At 48.3% G+C, this 17,576-nt stretch overlaps 1 protein-coding gene across 4 annotated transcripts in view; it reads left to right on the plus strand.

Moving 5' to 3' along the window:
* The first annotated feature begins 439 nt into the window (after nt 1–439).
* Nucleotides 440–17,576, plus strand: part of LOC121272906 (zinc finger protein 687-like) — a 67,402-nt gene continuing 50,265 nt past the window's right edge. The window contains exons 1-2 of one of the 4 annotated variants that reach the window (XM_041179759.1): nt 463–519; nt 5,642–5,765. The gene's annotated coding sequence lies outside the window, so the exon portion shown is untranslated. Of the gene's footprint in view, nt 520–5,466; nt 5,532–5,641; nt 5,766–5,870; nt 6,255–17,576 lie in introns of those variants that run through there. The other 3 variants (XM_041179760.1, XM_041179762.1, XM_041179761.1) reach the window with 3 other exon arrangements.

A 17,576-nucleotide genomic window follows, 5' to 3' on the forward strand; every position in this document is an offset into this window, starting at 1 on the left:
GATGGAGGGGGGGGGCTAGACATAAGCCTGCGGCCTTCAATTCGACCCCCTGACTGCGGGAAAGGGGGGGGTTAAAAAAAACACGATTTTGGAAACCGAGTGCGTCGGCAATTAACGGAGGGGGGGGAAAAGATTTCCCAGTGAAGGGCTGTAGTTTTTTTTTCAGTTCCGGAAGGACGATGTAATAATTGCGGGAAGGGAGACGGGCGAGCGCGTTAGACACCCCTAAAAAAAAGAGCCAAGTCGGAGCAAAGGCCAAAAACTTCCTTGACTACGGCAGGTGGGTGGGCGGGGCTTCCAGGGTCATCACGTGATGCCCAGCCAATGGGAGCCCGCGGCCGTCTGATGGACACGAGGCGCAGCCAATCACCGCCGAGGAGGGCGGGAGGTGGGCCTTCCGAGGGCAGCAGTAGTGGTGGAGGTGGGGGGGGGGGGGAGGCTGAAATTTTATTTTTAAATAAACAGGAAGCGCCTGGGAGGAAAAGATGGAGAAAAGTGGTTGAAGAGAAAATGTCCCAGGTCTAAAGTTTAATTTATTTCATATCCGCACATCTATATTTTTTTTTAATTGAATGGTTTTTATCTAATATGTACACATTGACGTTTTTATTTAAATGCTCTGTCGGCTTGAAGTTGGACGTTGGATGTGAACAGGCCTCAGGGCCAGGCAGTCACCTGACTGGGAAGCAGAGGCCAAGGTGGCTCCTCAATGAGTCAGGGGGTGGAGGAGGGCAGAGAGAGAGGGAGGGGGAGAAAAATAAAAGGGAAATGTGGGGAAGAAGGTTGACAAACATGAGGTTGGGGCAGGGGGGGATGGGGAACCCTGAAATATCCCTTAAAAAAAATGAGGGGAAAATGTATCCCCCCGCCCCCCCCCCCCCAAAAAAAAACCCCTCATCTCCTTATTGACCAGTCCCCTCCTCTGGAACGTTCTGCCAGGGCGGACACCTGCCCCCACCACCCTGCCGAGGGTTGGCGGCCAACCTGGGTGACCGGTTGGCGTCGATTTGGTTCTTGCCCTGCTGGGAGGGTTGGTAGTGGCGCGCGGACGCTGCCCCTTGCCTCTTCCATGGGGCGCAAGAATACGGCAGGAATTAGGGCTGAATTTCCTTGTTAGGGACAAGGCTGGATTGAAGACCGGAGCGGGAAAGCGAGTGCGATATGTTAGAAGGTTGGGTGGATGGGGAAGGGAAAGTGGGGTTTCAAGGTTGGCATTTTTTTCCTTAGTGAGCAGATTCCCAATCTGGTAAAAGAGCAGTATTCCAGGAACGCCAAGGTGTTGGTAGTTGGTGGAGTGGGCTTGCATCTGGCATTGAAGTAGACAGAACACTTTCTTGAGTCGTAGGGTGGGAAGTTAAATTGGAGATTTATTATTTTTGGATTGCAGTTTGTGGCCATTGTATTGCAGTCATTGTATGTTCACTGGGGGTCCTTGAGTTTTGTGTTGTGTACAAATGAAAGAAAAAGACGTGAATTTCTGTTGCGCCTTTTGCAACCTCGGGATGTTCCTAACCCTCATACCATGTCCTGTTCAGCCATCACTCCACTATTAATCACTGACCTACATTGGCTCTTGCTCTGGCAACATCTTGAATTTTAAAATGATCATCTTGTATTGAAACTCCTCTATGTCCTTGCTGTTCCCTATCTCTGTAATCTTTTCCAGTCCTTCAACCCTCCAATTCTAGCCTCTTGCGCATCCCTGATTACCATCATTCCATTACACTAGCGGCTGTGCCTTCAGCTGCCTGGGTGGCAAGCTTGGAAATTCCCTCCCTAAACTTTTCCATGCCTTCTCCTTTAGGACATTCCTTAACACCTACCTATTTTAGTCACCTGTCCTAATATGCATACAAACATATGAATTAGAAGTAGGAGTAGGTCATTTGGCCCCTCGAGCCTGCTCCATCATTCAAAAAGATCATGGCTGATCTGATTGTGGCCTCAACTCCACATTCCGCCTACCCCTGATAACCTTTGACTCCCTTGATAGTCAAGAATCTACCTATCTCTGCCTTAAAAAATATTCATTGACCCAGCCTCCCCACTGATCTCTAGAGAAGAGAGTGCCAAAGATTCGTGACCCTCTGAAAAAAATTCTTCCCATCACTGTGTTAAGTGGGAGACCCCTTATTTTTAAACTATGTGCCCTAGTTCTAGGCTCTCCCACAAGGGGAAACATCCTTTCAGCATCCACCCTGTTTCAATAAGATCACCTCTCAATCTTTTAAATCCAATAGATACAGGCCCAGCCTGTCCAACCTTTCTTTGTATTTTTGTTTGATCCTGTGAAGCACTGTGGAATGTTTTTGCTGTTTTTAAGATGTTACATAAATGCAAGCTTGTGTCCCAAAGCCTTTCACACCCAGTGAAATACTTTAGAAATGTAGCCACTGTTGTGATGTAGGGAATGTGGCAGCCAATTTGTGCACAGCAAGCTCCCACCAACTGAAATGTGGTAATGAACAGATGATATGTTTTAAGGATGTTGGTTAAGGGATAAGCATTGGCCAGGAAGCACGTTGGGGAGAACTCCCTGTTGTTCTCTGAACAAAGTCTCTTGGGAATCTTATACGTCCACCAGAGGGGTCAGACTGGACCTTAGTTTAACATCTCATCCAAAAGACTCAGCGCTGACACTGGGAAAGCCGGTCTGACTTTTGTGCTCATGTCTCTGGGGCAGAAGTTGAACCCACAATCTTCTGACTCCGAGGGGAGAGGGTGCTACCTGCAGGAAGCCCATCAGATGAATGGCGTTGTGATACATACAAGGTGCACAACAACTTGATAAAGGGGCGTCTGAATCAGTGAAAGAAATATCCCACCCCTGATTACCGGCTAGCTCTGTGGGTGCGTAGACCTGGGCCGGAGGATGGGAGTCGAGCTCAGCTGTGATACCCGCCAGTGTTCATGCCCAGATCCGATGGCGGAGTGCCTTTGGGGTGAGGAGCTGGGTTTAATAAGCACCCATGGAACCTGGGCCCCAGCAGATCTTCAGCAGAAGCAGCGAGCAAAAGGAAAACAGAGATTAAAAGCCAGCCAAGCTTTGTGTAAGTGTTGCAAGGATGATATTGGAATTGAGAGGGTAGAACTGTCCAGAAAGATTGAATTGGTTTTAAGACAGTGAGGTGATCTGATGGAGGACTTTAACATTATAAAAGGGGTTTGATAAGGTAGACGTTTAAAAAAAAAAGTTTCCATTTATGGCCGAGACCATTAACTAGGTGTCCATAAATATTAGACAGTCACTAATAAGTCCAGTAGGAAATTCAGTAGAAACTTCTTTATCCAGAGAGTGGGGAGCATATGGTTTGAGGTGAATACCATAGATACATTTAAGGGGGAAAACTGGATAAACACGGGGGAGAAAGCCTTAGAAAGATACGTTGATGCGGGGGCGGGGGGGGTGGGGGGGGGCTGCGCGGAGAGGCTCCTGCAAAGGCCAGTTGGGCCAAATGGCCTATTTCCATGCTGTAAATTTTATGTAATTCTATGGATGAGATTAATTCCTGCATTTGAGATTTAAAAACCTCACCAGGCAATTTTTGGAGACCTGTAAACAGCGTATTCCAGCAGGCCTGGTTTCATTTTCTGTGCTGAACTGGGATTCCTGGCAATGGAGTGTTTTGAGTGGAGGAATTGGGGTGGTGGGAATTGGTTGGAGGAAGGCAGTTGGAGGACTGAGAAGAGACCAGATGTGTCTCCACAGGGAAGGATATGAAGAACCCTGCCTTATTGCAAGTGCTTTTTAGAAGCAAATGCATCACTTGCGTCCACCTGAACAGGCTGACGGGGCCTAGGCTGTTAATACCTCGACCAAAGGTCGGCACCTCAGACAGTGCAGCACTCTGTTTTGTTCTGGGTTGTCAGCTCTGGGGTGCATTTGGGATGGCTTTCCAGCACATACCCTGTTGACTCAGGATGTAGAATGCTCGCCTGTATTCCCAGGTTAATAGGATTTCTGTTCCCTGTCAGCTGGTTCGGGGAAAGTGGAGGGTGGCGCGTGCTCTTTATTTGGGACCTGTACGAGCCTGGGAGTCACTTTATCCAAAATGTAGGAGATTGCGAGACAGCAAAGTTGTGCCTCTGTGTAACTGGATCACGCTGAGGAGTCAAAAAACGTGCCAAAAGGCGTCACACAACGGATTACTTAAACTACAGTCACTGTTGTAACACGCCCGCCATTTAAACTCAGCAAGCTCCCAGTGAATCAAATGATCAATTACCTGTTTCTGTTTTTTTTCTGTGGCATTGATTGGAAGGGAGTTGTTGGGCCAGGACACCAGGTGGGTGGGAAGAGGAGGTGAGGTGGTGGGAGGGGGAAAGTACTCTGCTTTTCCAAAAGTGCCGTGCAATCTTTTACCTGCACCCTGACCGGCCGGGCCTCAGTTCAATGTCTCATCCCATTGTCCTGCTGCTTGAGTTCAGCCGTAACCGTCTGTGTGAACCACTCTGGGGCGTGCGGTTTGGAAAACAAGTGAAATCTGTCAGTGGGATCTTGCTGTGCCCAGCTAGCTCACTGCACTTGCCCACGTAACCACAGTGACTACATTTCTAAAGTCGCTTTGGGACATCCCGAGGATTCGGAACCTAAAAACACGTACGACAAGCTGCCTGTCTATCACCCCCTACACCTCAACCCCCTCCCACGGCACCTTCCCATGCAACCGCAGAAGGTGCCACACCTGCCCCTTCACTTCCCCCTTCCTCAACCGTCCAAGGGCCCAAACTCTCCTTTCAAGTGAAGCAGCATTTCACTTGCACTTCCCTCAATTTAGTCTACTGCATTCGCTGCTCCCAATGCGGTTTCCTCTACATTGGAGAGACCAAACGCAGACTGGGTGACCGCTTTGCAGAACACCTTCGGTCTGTCCACAAGCATGACCCAGACCCCCCTGTCACTTGCCATTTCAACACACCGCCCTGCTCTCATGCCCACATGTCCGTCCTTTGCTTGCTGCAGTGTTCCAGTGAAGCTCAACGCAAACTGGAGGAACAGCACCTCATCTTCCAACTAGGCATTTTATAGTCTTCCGGACTGAATATTGAGTTCAACAGCTTTAGCTCATGAACTCTTTCCTCCATCCCCACCCTCTTTCCGATCCTCCTTTTCCAATAATTTATATAGATTTTTCTTTTCCCACCTATTGCCATTATTTTTAAATGTATTTCCATCCAATATTTTATCTCTACCTTTTAGCCTATTTCAATCCCCCCCCCACCACCCCACCCTCACTAGGGCTATCTGTTCCTTGCTCGTCCTGCTTTCTACCCTTAATGTCCCCATTAGCACATTTCTTTGATAATATCACCACCATCAACACCTCTTTTGTCTATGACATCCTTTGGCAATCTCCACCTATCACTGGCCCTCTATCCAGCTCTTCTTGTCCCACCCCCCCCCCCCCTTAAACCAGTTTATATTTCACCTCTTTTCTATTTTTCCTTAGTTCTGATGAAGAGTCATTCGGAGTGAAAGGTTAACTGTGTTGCTCTCCGCAGATGCTGTCAGACCTGCTGAGTTTTTCCAGGTATTTTTGTTTTTGCCTGTCTTGACTATTTTGAAGAGGAGTTCTGTAGTGGCTACAGAAAGTTAATCTTCCTCTTTTTAAATTCACTAACATTTCTCCCTTGCTTTCAGGTGCAGATGTGACACCACATGCTGTATGGGGAGGGGGGACCTTGATGTACGATCCATGGACCTGAGGCTGTCTTGTTCCTTTCCGGCTTCCTGCATTGTCCAGGTCTCTCCACTATTCCCACAGGTACCATCTTGTTCCACCTGTATACGCTCCAACTTGGGGTTTACCTCTGAACCCTGCAGGCCTTTTAAACTCGAAAGCCATGTTCCTCTTGGATTTTGAGCAGTGAATGATTTGGTAGAGGAGCAGGTGAAGATTTGAAAGAGGAGAACTTGTTCAGACAGGGCGCAAGCGCAAGCCAGATCATCCCAAAGTGCTTCACAGTGAAGTATTTTTTGCAGTGTGGTTACTTGTAATGTAGGAAATGCAGCAGCCAATTTGCGCACAGCAAGCTCCCACAAACTGTAATGTGATAATGACCCATATCACCTGCTTTTAATGAGATTAGTTGAGAGATAAATATTGGCTCCAAGACACCGGAGCGTACCCTAATACAAAAACAAAATACTGCGGACACTGGAGACTTGAACTAAAAACAGAAAGTGCTGGAAAAACTCAGCAGGTCTAACAGCATCTGTGGAGAGAGCAACAGAGTAAGAGTTAACGTTTCAGGTTGGTGACCTTTCATCAGAACTTTAAATCTTCGACTCAAAATTACGTTCTCTCTCTTTCCCCCCTCTCTCTCTCTTCCCCCCCCCGTTCTCTCTCGCTCTCTCTCCCTCCCCGTGCGCTCTCTCTCTCTCTCTCTCCCCCCATCTCTCTCTCCCTCCCCTCTCTCTCTCTCTCTCCCTCTCCCCTCTCTCTCTCTCTCTCTCGATCCCCACCCCACCCCAGATCTCTCCCCCTCTCTCTTTCAATCTCCCCCCCTCTCTGTTTGTCTGTCTCTCTCTCTCTCTGATGGCACTACCAGTAGTTCAGCGCTCTCTCAATACTGGCACTTGGTGGTCAGCCTGTGGTTTGTGCCCAAATCTTTGGATTCGGCCATGCATTCTCAGTCTGCTGACTCGGAGGTGAGGGTGTCCACCAATTGAAACTTCACTGACACGCGACTGATCTCAATAAATCACTTGCCCTCTGGTGCGTCATTGGCGGCAGAGGGTATGAGAACAGCCCAGGATATAAAGGAAACCACCGAGAGGTGCATATCCTACCCCTCCTGGATCAGCCTGTGACACGCAGCACAGTAAATCTGATCTCTGGTTTGGAAAGCCATATTCTGTGTGTGGTTTAGCTCAGGAACTATAATCAAAGATGTTAGAGGTGGTCATAGTCAACTAAAAGAGGAAGCGGTAAGGGGAGTAAAGGAGCTCCTGAGTTTTGTTCTAACAGCTGGCTGTCTCCACTAAATTCCCATATTCTCCCTTTTTGTGTAAATGAGCATTGTTTTATTTATGTCTGAGACTCGGTACATTCTTGTGTATGTGTGTGTTGTGTGAGAGCGAGCAAGACACTGGTTTGCATTGTTTGTGCCGTGCACTATTGTGTGTCATCCTGTCGTGTACTTGTGCGAGGCGTACTGTGGAATTCCCCCTTGAACCCCCTCCCCCCGTCCCCCCTCCTCCTCCCTGTCCCTCTCCTGATTCTAATAGGCTTTGGTTTAGTTTCCTTTGTTTAAATCCTTTCAGTGAAGCATCCTGGGATGTTTCTCATCATTAAAGGTGGTATATGGCAGTAAACTGTTGGTGCGAGAGACGGTGCGTTGTATTGAGTGTGTGCGTGTGACTCTGGATTGTACTCTGAGCCTGTGTGTAAAGTGCATAGAATTCTCCTGCCCCTCCTAACGTGTACTGAGTGCCATTCACACATCACCCTCTTGTGCTCTCTGAATTATATTAGATCCCTGTCCAGCAATGCCTCAGTTTTAAAATCCTCACCCTTGTTTGCAAATCCCTTCTGAGGCCTCTCTCCTCCCTTACCCCTGTAATCTCTCTGAGATCTCTGCGCTCCTCCAATTCTGGCCTCTTGAACATCCTCCGATTTCCATCGCTGCGCCATTACCGACCTTGCCTTCAGCTGCCTGGGGACCTAAGCTCTGGAATTGCCTCTGTAAACCACTCGTCCATCTTTCCTTTAAGACGTTTCTTAAAGCTCGGTCAAAGAGGCAGCTTTTAAGTCACCTGTCCTCATATCTCCTTATGGTGTCAAATTTTGATTGATTAGATGGGAGCAGGAGGAGGCCACTCAGCCCCTCGAGCCTGCTCTGACATTTAACTAGATAATGGCTGATCCTCTACCTCAACGCCATCTCCCTGTCAACTATTCCCATATCCCTTAATGTCATTGGTATCTAGAAATCTAATGACCTCTGCTTTGAACGTACTCAGTGACTGATCTTCCAAAGCCCTCTGGGGTAGAGAATTCCAAAGGTTCACCACCCTCTGACTGAAGAAATTCCTGCTCCATCTCGTGCCTAAATGGCCTAGCTCTTATTCTGAAACTGTGTCCGCTGGTTTAGACCACCCGCCGCCCAAACAACTAGGGGGAACATCCTTCCTGCATCTGCCTTGTCACCCTGTAAGAACTTAGTGCAATTCAATGAGAGAGCCTTTCATTCTTCTAAACTTTAGAGAATACAGGCCCAGTCGCCTCATTCTTTCCTCATAGGACAATCCTGCCATCCCCAGGATTAGCCTGGTGAGCCTTCGCTGCACTCCCTCTATGGTCAGTGTTTCCTTCCTTAGCTAAGGAGACCAAAACTGTACACAATACTCCAGGTGTGGTCTCACCGAGGCCCTGTACAACTGCAGCAAGACTTCCTTATTCCTTTATTCAAATCCCCTTTCAATAAAGGCTAACATAACATTTGCCTTCCTAATTGTTTGTTGCACCTGCATGGTAGCTTTTCGTGACTTATGAACAAGAAAGTCCAGGTCCCTTTGGACATCAACACTTCCTAACCCCTAATATATAAAATAAAAACTGAAAATGCTGGAAAAACTCAGCAGGTCTGACTGCCTCTGTGGAGAGAGAAGCAGAGTTAACGTTTCGAGTCCATGTGGCTTTTCTTCAGATCTTTCCAATCTCTCGCCATTTAAGAAATACTCTGCATTTCTGTTTCTCTGTGCCAAAATGGATAACCTCACATTTTTCTACATTATATTCCATCTGCCATGTTCTTACCCACTCACTAAGCTGTCTAAGATCCCGTTGAAGCCTTTTTGCATCCCCCTCACGAGTCATATTCTCACCCAGGCTTGTGTCATCAGCAAACTTGGAAATATTACAATTGGTCCCCACATCCAAATCATTGATATAGATTGTGAACAGCTGGGGCCCAAGCACTGATCCCTATGGTACCCTGCTAACCACATGCCTGTGGAGCACCTTGCAATGTTTTAATGCATTAAGGAATATACTAATGCATTGAAGGTGCTATAGAAATGCAGGTTGTTGTGTGCGGGTCAGGCGATGTATTATGGTGTCAAGGGTGGGCAGTGCAATGTGGCTGTGTACTGCTATCCCTTCACCATAGCAAGCCACTGTCCGATGGGATAGATTGAGGTGCAGCAGAGCATAATTCCAAACTCTGTGAGGTATGCAAGCAGAGAGAAGTTGTTAATTGAAGCTCTGCTGTCATTAGTAGTCTTTCGCTCTGCAGCTGGCACTGGATAACTTGCTTTCCCAGCTTCGTGAGACGTATGTGCTAGAACTATTTAAACCAGACTGACTGCAAGCTAACCCTGGCCTCAGACCAGTCCCCTGAAGTCAGGCTGAGTTCAGAGCACAGAATTGGCAGGGTTTCTGCTGTGAGACTAGTCAAGACTCCAGGCCTGCAGAATGTATTCCATCTGCTTGAGAGAAGGAGATGGGCCCTCGCTTTGACATCTCATTCAAAAGGCAGCCCCTCCGATAGTAAAGCGCTACCCTCAACACTGCCCCTCTGGCAGCGGGCTCTCCCCTGAGCTCCGGTGGGCACTCCCTTTGGCCTCGCCCCTCCGATGGGTGCTCCCCTCGGCCCCGCCTCTCCGGCGCCCCCTTCCCCCCTTGATTTTATGCTCAAGTATCCAGAGTGGGGTTTGAACCCACAACCTTCTGGCTGACATTTGCTGAAGCAGCACAGAATGGGAATTAACCCTGGGGATCTTTGGGCCTGTGCGGTTTTGACCGCAGGAGCCTCTCTCCATGTACTTGGGGAATGAGGGCAGGAGCTATTTGGGGGTGGGGATAGGGGCAGGCCAGGCCCGCATGCTGTGGTTTGATGGTGATGGCCCCTATGTTGGCTACCCCTGGGCATAATTTCCCCTGCGAGCGTGCTCGTGTGTCTCCGGTCCCGCTGGTGGTTTCTGCATCAGCCCAGTGATGGTTTGTGTTCAGGGTGGTCCAGGAAGGACGATGGTGGAGCTGTGACTGTCGGGGTTTACAGGGCAGTCTCGATAAGCATGAATACTCTCTCTTTGTGGAAACCCAGAATCCTACTTGCAGCTTGGGAAGCTGCCTCGGATTGTCCAGATGTTTTGAGAATAGGGAGGGGCAGACATCCCACTAACTGACTGAGACACGGAGGCTGCGTACCCTCATAAATTGTCCTTGGCACGCAGATTTTTGGCTGCTGCCCTGGTGCTTTTTCCTTCCCTACTGTTGAGGAACAGTGTGTTCAGACCGGTATCGTGTGAGAGTTAATGGTTTGCTTCTGTAGATTGTGAAAGGTAGGTAAGGTGCTGCTGTTATCGTTTCCCCCCACCCCACACACACACACACACACACACACACAAACACACCACCTCCCCCCCCCCCCCCGCCCCCCCCACCACCACCATCCCAAACCCCAAAACCACTGGTGAAGTGATTGGTTTTTAACCCTTCGCTGTCCAATCCTGCTTTGTGCTGCACAGCACACCCCCTTCCATACCCTGCCAGACTCTGCTGGCTATTCTGCATGGGAAATCGTATAGTTAATGGAAAGAAAAGTTGAGAGTTGTAAGCCAGTGTTTTAAAATGTCACCCATTTGACACAACAGTCAAGTTGCCCCCACTAAGCCTGACCTGCAAACCACCACTGTACATCCTGCCCTGATGTAACAGCATCACCATGACGTGTGATAGTGACTGACCTCTGGGGTAGCACAGGCCCCTTGTTCTGTGGGCCCCCGGGATGATGCTATCTCGTGTGAGGCATAATCGCCAGTGCGGACCAGTTGGGCCAAATGGCCTGTTTCGGACTCTAAAATCCCGTGTAATCTATGTAAGATTGCTGTCCCTTCAACTCAATGTCATTTGTTTACTGGCACAGAACTGCAGGTTGAGGGAATTACATCAGAGGTCCCCACTGACAGGCAGACAGCAGCCAGCTCTGTGCTGGTTAGCGATGCTTTCCTTGTTGGGTCGGGATGTTTGCTGTTCAGTGAGTGCTTGATGTTGCATTTGTGGACACATGAGGCAGTGATTTTCTGTTGTTGTTTCAAGCCTCTTTCTGGGTCACTGTGCCATTCCACCCCCCCCCCACTTCCCTCCGTATGCACCCTCCTTTTAGGGTGGCAAGAGGGAGACAGAACTGGATTTTCCTGTGTCCCCTTCTCGAAGTAGTGGGCTTCAATGAACAGCGTTGCTGTATTCTCAGATCTCCAGAGTGGGAATGCTTTTTACACAGTGTCCTATCACATCTTCAGGATGTACCAGATCACTTCACGGCCAATGGATTGGCTTGAAGCGCAGCAACCGTTATGAGCACAGCAAGATCCTGCAGACATTGTTGATGCCCATTCGATCTGTTTTTTTTAATGGCAGCAGTGGCAAAGGGAGGAATCTTAGAGCCAGGATCACGGGAAAACCCCTTGCTCCAATAGGGGCCTCGAGATGGTTAGCATTCACCTGGGCAGTGCCTCAGTTTAAATCCCCATCCAGAGGTCCAACAATGCGGTACTTCCTCGTGCCGGACCCTGAATTGTGGGCTCAGGTCTTTGGAGTGGGGCTTGAACCAGTGACCTTCTGTCAGAGGCACGAGTGCTACCCACTGAGACCCTGGCTGACAACAGGAAGGACTAAGGACCGCTGGTGCATGCTACCTAATCGAGCAGATGTTGAGCTAGGTGCTCAGTGGGTTAAAGTTAATTATTGTTTTGGTTGATGTGCAGCTTTCTGTGGAATGTTTTTGAAGTCTTGAACCTTCACATGTTCCAGTTTGATTTCAAAGCTGCAGCCTTGGGCTTTGCAGTGTTTGCTCTGTCCCTTGTGCTCTTGCCTTGCCTTTCAGCTTTTTTAAAAAAAAAACAGGGTTAGCATTTTTCTAAATGTTTCTCTCCCTTCTAGTTTTTTAAATTTATTCTTTCACGGGATGTGGGCGTCACTGTCCGGGCCCAGCATTTATTGCCCATCCCTAATTGCCCCTGGAGAAGGTGGTGGTGAGCTGCCTCCTTGAACTGGTAAATCCACCGTTAGGGAGGGAGTTCCAGGATTTTGACCCAGCGGCAGTGAAGGAATGGCCGATATATTTTGAAATCAGGATGGTGAGTGACTTGGAGGGGAACTTGCAGGTGGCGGTGTTCCCATGCAGCTGCTGCCCTTGTCCTTCTTGATGGTGGAGGTTACCGGTTTGAAAGCAGCTGTTGAAGGAGCCTTGGTGAGTTGCTGCAGTGCATCTTGTAGATGGTACACACACTGCTGCTACTGTGCGTCGGTGGTGGCGGGAGTGGATGTTAAAGGTGGTGGATGGGGGCCAATCAAGCGGGGCTGCTTTGTCCTGGATGGTGTTGAGCTTCCTGAGTGTTATTGGAGCTGCACTCATCCAGGCAATGGGGAGTATTCCGTCATGCTCCTGACTTATGCCATGCAGATGGTGAACAGGCTTTAGGGAGTCAGGTGGTGAGTTACTCGTCGCAGGGCTCCTAGCCTCTGACATGCTCTTGTATCCACAGTACATATATGGCTAGTCCAGTTCAGTTTCTGGTCAATGGTAACCTGCAGGATGTTGATAGTAGGGGATTCAGTGATGATAATGCCATTGAATGTCAGGGGGTGATCATTGCCTGGCATTTGTGTGGCACAAATGTTACTTACCATTAAGCCTGGATGTTGTCCAGTCTTGCTGCAGATGTGCACAGATTGATTCTGTTTCTGAAGAACCACGAATGGTGCTGAACATTGTGCAATCATCAACGAACATCCCCACTTCTGACCTTATGATAGAGGGAAGTTCATTGATGAAACAGCTGAAGATGGTTGGGTCAAGTCCTACCCTGAGGAACTCCTGCAGTGATGTCCCATGACTGAAATGATTCTAGTTTTCCAACTCCACTGCCTGGCCCCTCACCTCCCTGCATCTTCACAGATGAGATGTTAAACCAAGATCCTGTCTGCCCTCTCACCTGGACATAAGAGATCCCATGACATCCTGGAGAAGAGTGGGGCGAGGGTGAGTTCTCCCTGGTGTCCTATGGCCAATATTTATCCCTTAATTAGCACCACTTAAAAAAGAAACACATGATCTGGGTCATTTTCACATTGCTGTTTGTGGGACCTTGCTGTACGCAAAACGTCTGCCACTTTTCAATGCTACAACAGTGACCACACTTCAGAAGTGCTTCATGAACTATAAAGTACTTTGGGATGTCTTGAGGTTGTGAAAGGCTGGGAAGGGAGAGAGAAACTTACACCTCTAAAGTGCATTTCACAACCTCCGATGTCCCAAGGCGCTTTTGCAGCCAGTGAATTCCTCGTGGTGTGTAATCACTGCTGTCCTGTGGGGAAATCCTGCATTAGTTGGTGCTGCAGTCGCAGGTTGACCAGCTGTATTTTCTAACATGGACACCTGGGGGAAAGACTAGGCATCTGTAGGGATTTGACCAGCCGCCACCCTTTGCCATGTCCTCGGGTGTTGGATCTGTATGGCCTGCTGCAGGCCCAGCCGAGTAGGAGGCCTCGATTGTGTGTGTGTGTGTTTGATAGACCCTGCAAACATCAAGGAGCAAAGTTTGAATGGGGCAAGTGCATCAGCCCAATCTGAAGGAAGAACCGACCATAAAATCATATTAAGGGTACTGATTGGCGAAGGGGGTTTTTTTTATTCCAGCAAAAGACACCTGAAAAGGGGAACTGCTTTAAAAATGAACAAAACGTGCCAAAACTACTTTGCTAACTGTCTAAAAATATGCTGCTCGTGACTGTGCAACATGTAAGCTTGTGTTTCCTGTGTTTCTTAACACACTTCTATTAATGCAACAGCATTATTCAGAGAAAAAAAACTGCTATCGATCAGCCTGGAGAGTACAGTGCAAGGCAGGTAACGCTGACAGTGCTGCAGAAAGTATTAAGCTGCTGTGTGAATGCTGCGTATTTGCAGATGGTGAACGAGGACATTTTTGAATTTTGTTTTTAAACTTCCTTTCCCAGCCAGCTCTTGAATTGTTCACCAGGATTCTCCTTCACATGCTCCCTCTTGCTTCCTCCTCGCCCCTCGCTCTTAGGCACAGTCTGCTCCTAGAGCCCGTGCCGCTGGGTGACAGAGTTTGTAAAACGTGTTCCTAGACGTGACTTGTCATGCTTTTGATCTGTTTCTGTGGCCCCCCCCCCACCCCCAAAACCCCGAAGCAAGTGAAACCTTCTTCAGTAAGGTCCCTGCTGAGTGACCTTCCCTCCAACGAGATGTGTTTTTTTGAATCCTGGGTCTGTGGTGGTGGGAGCCTAGGTAAAATCTTTCTCAATTAGTTTCTGTAACTTTGCAAAGCGGTCATTCTGTTGCTGTGAGGGGTGACAGTCTAATATCTGAATACTCCAGTGCTAATGATGATAATGGTACAGCCAGGGGCCTGGCATTGCCAAAGGTGGGGGCTCACATAGGAGCAGACGGGGTGTGCGCATGGAAGGGTGTGGGGTTTGTGTAGGTCGTCGATGGTGTTCGGGAGTTAATGAGGCCGAACTTAGAATAATACAGGACAGAAGGAGGCCGTTCGGCCCAGTGCACTTCTGCCAGCCGTGTGAAAGAGCAATCTGATTAATCCCACCCTGCCCCCGCCCCTCACTCCTCGCTCTTTTCCCCCATAGTCCTGCAGGAACAGCCCTGCCCAACCCGTCCATTGCTGCGTTTCCTTTCCCATACCTTTCCCAGTAGCTCAGCTAAGATTGCCAGACGAGCCTGAATCCAATTCCTGTCAGCCTCTTAGATGCCACTCCGTTTGGTTTAGATATTCCATTACGCCTCAATTAACTTGTGCAAGTAATGAATCAAAGAATAATGCAGCACAGGAGGCCATTCAACCCATTGTGCCTGTGCTGACTCTTTGAAGGAGCTATCCAGTTAAGTCCCACTGACTCTGCCTTTTCCATGGACATGTACAGTTTTTCTTCCTTCATAAGGATTTATCCAATTCCCCTTAGAAAGTTCCTCTTGAATTTGCTCCCCCCCCCTGTCCTTTCAGGCAATGCGTTCCAGATCACAACAACCTTGTGTAAAAACAGAAAATCTCCTTATCTCGTCTCTTGTTCTTTTACTGATTCTCTTCAATCTGTGTCCCTCTGGTTACTGACCCTCCTGCCAGTGGAAACAGTTCCTCCTTGTTTACTTTATCCAAACCCTATCGTAAGTTTGTGTCAACACATGACCACTTTCTAGACGATAGGGTGGCTGGTGGTCGCTGAATAGAGATCAAACTCATGATGCCCACAAGCAGCCTAGGGTTGCTGATACCAATGGTGGGGGGGTGGGGTGGTGTGATCATAACACTGGTTGTGTTTGCTGTTAATTCAGACAGGCTGGATAGTTTGCATTCTTTCTGGGGAATTGGCATGTTGCTGTCGGGACCACCCCCGTCTCAGTCAGCAAACCTTCTGCCCCATTCATGATGATGTATAATTAGTACGGAGCTGTGTTTACCTGGTCTGTACCTTTAAGACCATTTCAGGGGTCCTCCCGGCTGGGAGGTGCTGGGTCTATAATCTAGGAAATTAAAGGGAGACTTGCATTTCTGTAGCACCTTTCATGATCTCTGTATCAATGCACTTTACAACCAATGAAGTACCTTATGAAGCTAAGTCAAGTTGTAATGTAGGGTAAAACAGCAGCCATTTGGAGCACATCAGGCTCCTCCTGATTTCAACTGAGGGATAAATATTGACCAGAACAGAGTAGAGAACTTCCCCGCTCTTGGAAACAATGCTATGCAGTTATTTAAACCCAAGGGGGCAGGCAACCATCAATTTAAGTCTCATCTATGAGATGGCATCTTGGATAGTGCAGCACTCCCTTAATACTTCACCGGGAGTGTCAGCTTGAATAATGTGCTCAAGTGTCTCAAGTGGAACTTGAGCCCAAAGCCTTCTGACTTCAAGACGAGGAGCACGCTCACTGAGCCACGGCTGAGTTGGGATGAGGTTTGCAAAACATTCTGGAAATAGGAGTCATAACTTAATTAGGTTCGATCTTTTATACGATGCCCCCAGTTGTGGGGGAGACCAGAGTTAGGGGCCATCAATATAAGACGGTCACTAACAAATCCAGCCAGGAATTCAGGAGAAACTTCTTTATCCAGAGACTGGGGCGAATGTGCGACTCGCTCCCACAGGGAGTGCTCAAGGTGAATAGCACAGATGCATTGAAGGGGGAAGCTGGATAAACACACGAAGGAGAAAGGAATAGAAGGATATGCTGGTCGGGTGAACAGTGAATGGGAGGAGGCTTGTGTGGAGCGTAAACGCCAGCACGGAGCAGAGGGGCCGAATAGCCCGTTTCTGTGCTGGGAACACTATTTAATTCTTCGTCCTGCAAACACTAGGAAGTGATCAAACAAGAGGTGGTTAGAGTATAGACTGGACTTATTCCCACGGGAAGAAATGGTCGTGTAGCATAAACTGGGGGTTCCTTCGTCTGAGTAGAGAAATGAAAACTGAAATGAGACTTCCAGGAGGCGTGTGACATGTCTCCAGCCAGTAAGATGAAGTGGAATAAAGAGGGGAAGCTGAAAAGGAGATTGGGGAGGTTGAGAGATTGAGGGTCTGAAAACAGACAGAGAAATGGGAAGGGATTGCACAAATCCAAAAATGGTTGAAGATAAATAATGGTTGATGATATAGGAATATCCTGTCGCGGATGAAGGAATAGTGGAGTTACAAATGAGTATTCTCTCATGGTTTTCACAGCAGAGTGTGGATAGTTAGAAATGAAAGGCAGTTTCAATAATAACTTGCAAAAGGTAATTGGATAAAGCTGTAGGGAAAGACCAGGAGGAGTGCGGACTAAATGGATAGCTCCTTTAAAGAGCTAGAGCAGGCATGACGGGCTGAATAGTCTCCTGTGCTGTACGACAATGAGAAGAGATGTAACTACAGATAAATAAGTTGAAGTGAGAAAACTGGTTCTGATAACTGCACCCTTTAATGCTTCGGAAGGTGAGTCAATGAATAGCACAGCTGCGGAGACAATCTTTCAATCTTTAGCTATCTTTTACTGGATGGCCATGAGGCCGAGAGCTGTAGATAGCTCAGCCCAGGCCCCAACATGAAAGGAAGATTGTGACGCAGTTGAAAGTAGGCTGTCAAGCATGCGTGCAAAAGTTCAGATTCTGTCGAGATCTCCTCCCCATTGCAGCCTTCCCGCAAGGAGGAGATGGGGACCAGGTTTCGCAAGGCACGCCAAAGGAGCTCATCCCTCGTTTCACCTCACTGACTGTGACGGCAAAGGTTGGCACCTTAACCTGTGGGTCTGGGTGCGTGTGTTTCCATTGCCCGTCGCTGCCTTCACCTCACCACTCTGCCACTGAAACGCTGGAGCAGGCTCGATTCCTGCATAGGATTCTGAAAGACTTTGCAGCACAGTCCCTATCGAGATGTGATTGTTTTGTTTCATTCCTCGCACTACTGTCTTCGGTTTGTTTTATTGAATGTACGTTTGGACGTTTAGGTACACGTGGGACCATGAAAAATATTGCTTTGACATTGTGCGTTTTTCCCCAGTTGCACTGGAACCCAACATGCCTGTACTTGTCTTTTTTTTTTGTATGACAGCAG

The sequence above is a fragment of the Carcharodon carcharias genome, chromosome 36, assembly GCF_017639515.1.
Source record: "Carcharodon carcharias isolate sCarCar2 chromosome 36, sCarCar2.pri, whole genome shotgun sequence".
Classification (NCBI taxonomy): Eukaryota; Metazoa; Chordata; class Chondrichthyes; order Lamniformes; family Lamnidae; genus Carcharodon; species Carcharodon carcharias.